Source organism: Schistocerca piceifrons, unplaced genomic scaffold, assembly GCF_021461385.2.
Source record: "Schistocerca piceifrons isolate TAMUIC-IGC-003096 unplaced genomic scaffold, iqSchPice1.1 HiC_scaffold_1400, whole genome shotgun sequence".
NCBI lineage: Eukaryota > Metazoa > Arthropoda > Insecta > Orthoptera > Acrididae > Schistocerca > Schistocerca piceifrons.
The window spans coordinates 60,001-65,595 of record NW_025727237.1 but is presented as its reverse complement, the minus strand read 5'-3'; the positions used below and the strand labels follow the sequence as shown (position 1 = coordinate 65,595).

At 57.9% G+C, this 5,595-nt stretch overlaps 2 non-coding genes across 2 annotated transcripts; both read right to left on the bottom strand.

The window, feature by feature from the left end:
- Window positions 1-1,164: 1,164 nt before the first annotated feature.
- LOC124733591 lies at window positions 1,165-1,319 on the bottom strand. The gene has a single exon (XR_007009016.1). It is a non-coding gene; the product is annotated as a 5.8S ribosomal RNA (ribosomal RNA).
- Window positions 1,320-1,671: 352 nt separating this feature from the next.
- Window positions 1,672-3,580, bottom strand: LOC124733598. Its single transcript, XR_007009022.1, has one exon. It is a non-coding gene; the product is annotated as a small subunit ribosomal RNA (ribosomal RNA).
- Between the last annotated feature and the right edge of the window lie 2,015 nt (window positions 3,581-5,595).

Here is a 5,595-nt window from a genome sequence, read left to right as displayed (position 1 = left end):
ACAGCCCAATGACTCGCCGCACATGTTAGACTCCTTGGTCCGTGTTTCAAGACGGGTCGTGAAATTGTCCAAAGCTGAAGCGCCGCTGACGGGAGCGATTATTCCGCCCGAGAGCATCCCGAGCCAACAGCGGCGCGGGTCCGGGGCCGGGCCAGGTAGGTCCGTCATCCGGGAAGAACCGCGCGCGCTTGCCGGGAGCCCGAGCGCCCAAAGGGGCGAATCGACTCCTCCAGATATACCGCCGGGCAGCCAGCCAGGACACCGGGGCTCTGCCCAACAGACGCGAACCGAGGCCCGCGGAAGGACAGGCTGCGCACCCGGGCCGTAGGCCGGCACCCAGCGGGTCGCGACGTCCTACTAGGGGAGAAGTGCGGCCCACCGCACACCGGAACGGCCCCACCCCGCGGCGAGTGGAAAGGCAACCGGACACGACCCCGCCGCGGATTGCTCCGCGCGGGCGGCCGGCCCCATCTGCCGAGGGCGGAGGCCAGTGGCCGGATGGGCGTGAATCTCACCCGTTCGACCTTTCGGACTTCTCACGTTTACCCCAGAACGGTTTCACGTACTTTTGAACTCTCTCTTCAAAGTTCTTTTCAACTTTCCCTCACGGTACTTGTTCGCTATCGGTCTCGTGGTCATATTTAGTCTCAGATGGAGTTTACCACCCACTTGGAGCTGCACTCTCAAGCAACCCGACTCGAAGGAGAGGTCCCGCCGACGCTCGCACCGGCCGCTACGGGCCTGGCACCCTCTACGGGCCGTGGCCTCATTCAAGTTGGACTTGGGCTCGGCGCGAGGCGTCGGGGTAGTGGACCCTCCCAAACACCACATGCCACGACAGGCGGCAGCCTGCGGGGTTCGGTGCTGGACTCTTCCCTGTTCGCTCGCCGCTACTGGGGGAATCCTTGTTAGTTTCTTTTCCTCCGCTTAGTAATATGCTTAAATTCAGCGGGTAGTCTCGCCTGCTCTGAGGTCGTTGTACGAGGTGTCGCACGCCACACCGCCAGCCGGCTGTGCACGCTACCGAGAAAGTACCGGTATGCGAACCGCCAGGCGACGGGCGCGCATCGCACGTTTGAGGAGACGCGGCCGGCCCCACAGGCGGCCGCGACACTCCCAGGTCTGCGAAGCGGGGCAAACGCCGCGCGCTTCAGTATACGTAGCCGACCCTCAGCCAGACGTGGCCCGGGAACGGAATCCATGGACCGCAATGTGCGTTCGAAACGTCGATGTTCATGTGTCCTGCAGTTCACATGTCGACGCGCAATTTGCTGCGTTCTTCATCGACCCACGAGCCGAGTGATCCACCGTCCTGGGTGATCTTTTCTCAGTTTCCGCCGTCTCTTTCGAGACGGTCGCATAGGCGGGAGTGAGGCGTGTGGCGGCCCCTGTTCCAGCGTTCTGTGTCCAACGGCCTCACGGCCGACGGGCGTCGTACGGCTCCACACCGGAGCGGACAGGCACTCGGGCGAAAGTCATTCAAAAACCGGCGCCAGGCGCCAGGTGCCGCAGGCCAGCCGCTCCAGCGCTTCAGCGCTCGTACCACACAACATTGCCGCTAGTTTTGAGAGGCACGCGTGGTTCCGCACGCGGCGCACGGCTACGGCGAGCCGTACAGGTAGCGTGTTGCGCGACACGACACGCACATCGAAAGACATGCAGTCTAGTCGGTAATGATCCTTCCGCAGGTTCACCTACGGAAACCTTGTTACGACTTTTACTTCCTCTAAATGATCAAGTTTGGTCATCTTTCCGGTAGCATCGGCAACGACAGAGTCAATGCCGCGTACCAGTCCGAAGACCTCACTAAATCATTCAATCGGTAGTAGCGACGGGCGGTGTGTACAAAGGGCAGGGACGTAATCAACGCGAGCTTATGACTCGCGCTTACTGGGAATTCCTCGTTCATGGGGAACAATTGCAAGCCCCAATCCCTAGCACGAAGGAGGTTCAGCGGGTTACCCCGACCTTTCGGCCTAGGAAGACACGCTGATTCCTTCAGTGTAGCGCGCGTGCGGCCCAGAACATCTAAGGGCATCACAGACCTGTTATTGCTCAATCTCGTGCGGGCTAGAAGCCGCCTGTCCCTCTAAGAAGAAAAGTAATCGCTGACAGCACGAAGGATGTCACGCGACTAGTTAGCAGGCTAGAGTCTCGTTCGTTATCGGAATTAACCAGACAAATCGCTCCACCAACTAAGAACGGCCATGCACCACCACCCACCGAATCAAGAAAGAGCTATCAATCTGTCAATCCTTCCGGTGTCCGGGCCTGGTGAGGTTTCCCGTGTTGAGTCAAATTAAGCCGCAGGCTCCACTCCTGGTGGTGCCCTTCCGTCAATTCCTTTAAGTTTCAGCTTTGCAACCATACTTCCCCCGGAACCCAAAAGCTTTGGTTTCCCGGAGGCTGCCCGCCGAGTCATCGGAGGAACTGCGGCGGATCGCTGGCTGGCATCGTTTATGGTTAGAACTAGGGCGGTATCTGATCGCCTTCGAACCTCTAACTTTCGTTCTTGATTAATGAAAACATACTTGGCAAATGCTTTCGCTTCTGTTCGTCTTGCGACGATCCAAGAATTTCACCTCTAACGTCGCAATACGAATGCCCCCGCCTGTCCCTATTAATCATTACCTCGGGTTCCGAAAACCAACAAAATAGAACCGAGGTCCTATTCCATTATTCCATGCACACAGTATTCAGGCGGGCTTGCCTGCTTTAAGCACTCTAATTTGTTCAAAGTAAACGTGCCGGCCCACCGAGACACTCAATAAAGAGCACCTGGTAGGATTTCAACGGGGTCCGCCTCGGGACGCACGAGCACGCACGAGGCGGTCGCACGCCTTCAGCTCGCCCCACCGGCAGGACGTCCCACGATACATGCCAGTTAAACACCGACGGGCGGTGAACCAACAGCGTGGGACACAAATCCAACTACGAGCTTTTTAACCGCAACAACTTTAATATACGCTATTGGAGCTGGAATTACCGCGGCTGCTGGCACCAGACTTGCCCTCCAATAGATACTCGTTAAAGGATTTAAAGTGTACTCATTCCGATTACGGGGCCTCGGATGAGTCCCGTATCGTTATTTTTCGTCACTACCTCCCCGTGCCGGGAGTGGGTAATTTGCGCGCCTGCTGCCTTCCTTGGATGTGGTAGCCGTTTCTCAGGCTCCCTCTCCGGAATCGAACCCTGATTCCCCGTTACCCGTTACAACCATGGTAGGCGCAGAACCTACCATCGACAGTTGATAAGGCAGACATTTGAAAGATGCGTCGCCGGTACGAGGACCGTGCGATCAGCCCAAAGTTATTCAGAGTCACCAAGGCAAACGGACCGGACGAGCCGACCGATTGGTTTTGATCTAATAAAAGCGTCCCTTCCATCTCTGGTCGGGACTCTGTTTGCATGTATTAGCTCTAGAATTACCACAGTTATCCAAGTAACGTGGGTACGATCTAAGGAACCATAACTGATTTAATGAGCCATTCGCGGTTTCACCTTAATGCGGCTTGTACTGAGACATGCATGGCTTAATCTTTGAGACAAGCATATGACTACTGGCAGGATCAACCAGGGAGCTGCGTCAACTAGAGCTGAGCAGCCGGCCGCCCGGGAGTGTGTCCCGGGGGCCCGCGCGAACACGCAAGCGTCCGCTCAATCATTCTGCAAACAGGAGGAGGCTGAGCTCCCCTGCACAATACACCTCGAAACCCTCTCAGGTCCCGGCGGCGCGCAGCGCCGTCCCAAGTACTTGGTCGGGTTCGAGAGAGGCGCAATCGCCCGGAGTTAGGCGAGTAGACGCTTTCGGTGCGACCACCCGTGCTCCCAACTGAGCTTGCCGCTGCCGACAGAGGCCCGGGAGCGTGCTGTCGTGGCATTGCCGGCGGGAGACAACACGCGCCACCTACGGTGACCGGCAGCTCCAACGCCAGCGCCACAGAAGGACAAAAGCCCCACTTGGGTGCCGAAGCGAACTCTCCCAGCACAGCGCACGCGCCAACACATCCGCACAGCTGCGATACAAACCACCAGCGAGAACCGCTGGGGCGACCGAGCAGCAGACGGCGTCGCGGCGCCGAGCGCCGGGCGGCGGCGCATCCTCAACGCACACAGTCCTCAATCGGACCAGCACACTGAAGATGTCCACCGCGCTTCGCACCGGGCCCGCGAGGACCTACTTTGGCCGCACGGCGCCGCGCGCAGGGTGCGCCGGCGCGCAGCTGCGACGCCTGCCGCGTCCGTCGGCCGGCGCGCCTGCCACTGGCCGCCCCCACCAGCCGGCTGTAGCGCGTGCGCCCACGCACCGCGCGGCCAGCACGCCGGGAGGCGCCCCCTCACCGGCCGGGGACGGTCCCACCCAGCCACCGCCGCGTATCGCTTCACACCCAGATGCCGTTCAGTTTCGTCGGCATGGTGGGTATCGCTGGAACAACCGGTTAGTACCTCAACCTATCGTCGCCATCACCGATTCACCCCTAGCGAGAACAACCGCACCACAACAGGTTACCATTTGTTCATTTGCGTAACTTCACCAGAAAACGCAGGCGTCCATCGCCATTTGCAACTTCAACGATTATTGCATGCCTGTGTCAGGTGTCACGCCACACTACGTCTGCCCACATACACGCAACAAAATGTGCACGCCTAGACAATACGTGGAAGGTGGCCCCCGTACGTATGCGATGTCCATTGCTCGAACGACTGTCAACCGGCCTCTGTAGCATGTCGCAGATATGGAACGCGGTGCACCATGCCATCACGGTGTGTGAGGAGAGACGACTAGGTCCGAATACATCAACAGACAGCTCATGCTGATCGCCATCCACGGCGTCCGTTCCTCCCACACGTCTCTATGGCGTACCACACTGCAATCCAGCTCTCATAGGGAGACGACACGTAGCTGCGTGCACAATATTTGCACTGTATGGTCCGCCGTTTTTGGGCGCAGTCGTTGTGCGGTCACACATGTGCCACGATGTATCATTCAGTACATAAGGACGAATGTGCAGTACAGATTGTGGTTCACGCGTACGACATCAGCGGACAGTTGACACAGGCCGCACCACAACGTAGCCTGAGTACGTCGCATGCGAAGGGCATTGAACATGCAAACTTCTCACCAACCAGCTTGCGAAGGCAGGGGGCAAGGTGGGGACGTGGGGAGGGGCGGCATGTACGTCCTGCTGCCATCCACATTACAGTGTACAGCAGGAGCATGTGGAAAGTGAGCAAGACTTGCAAGGTGTTTAACATGAAGCGATACACAGGGGTGCGGGCAGTGCGAGTAGCGAACTATATTGCGAGGGTTGCGGGTGGGCAACACTACAGTAATTGAACGAGTCGTATAACAATTACAGAGCAGGTTTAGGCGACAACGTGGGTTACGTTAAGGCGACAACATGGGTTAGGTTAAGGCACAACATGGGTTAGGTTAAGGCACAACATGGGTTAGGTTAAGGCACAACATGGGTTAGGTTAAGGCACAACATGGGTTAGGTTAAGGCACAACATGGGTTAGGTTAAGGCACAACATGGGTTAGGTTAAGGCACAACATGGGTTAGGTTAAGGCACAACATGGGTTAGGTTGAGGC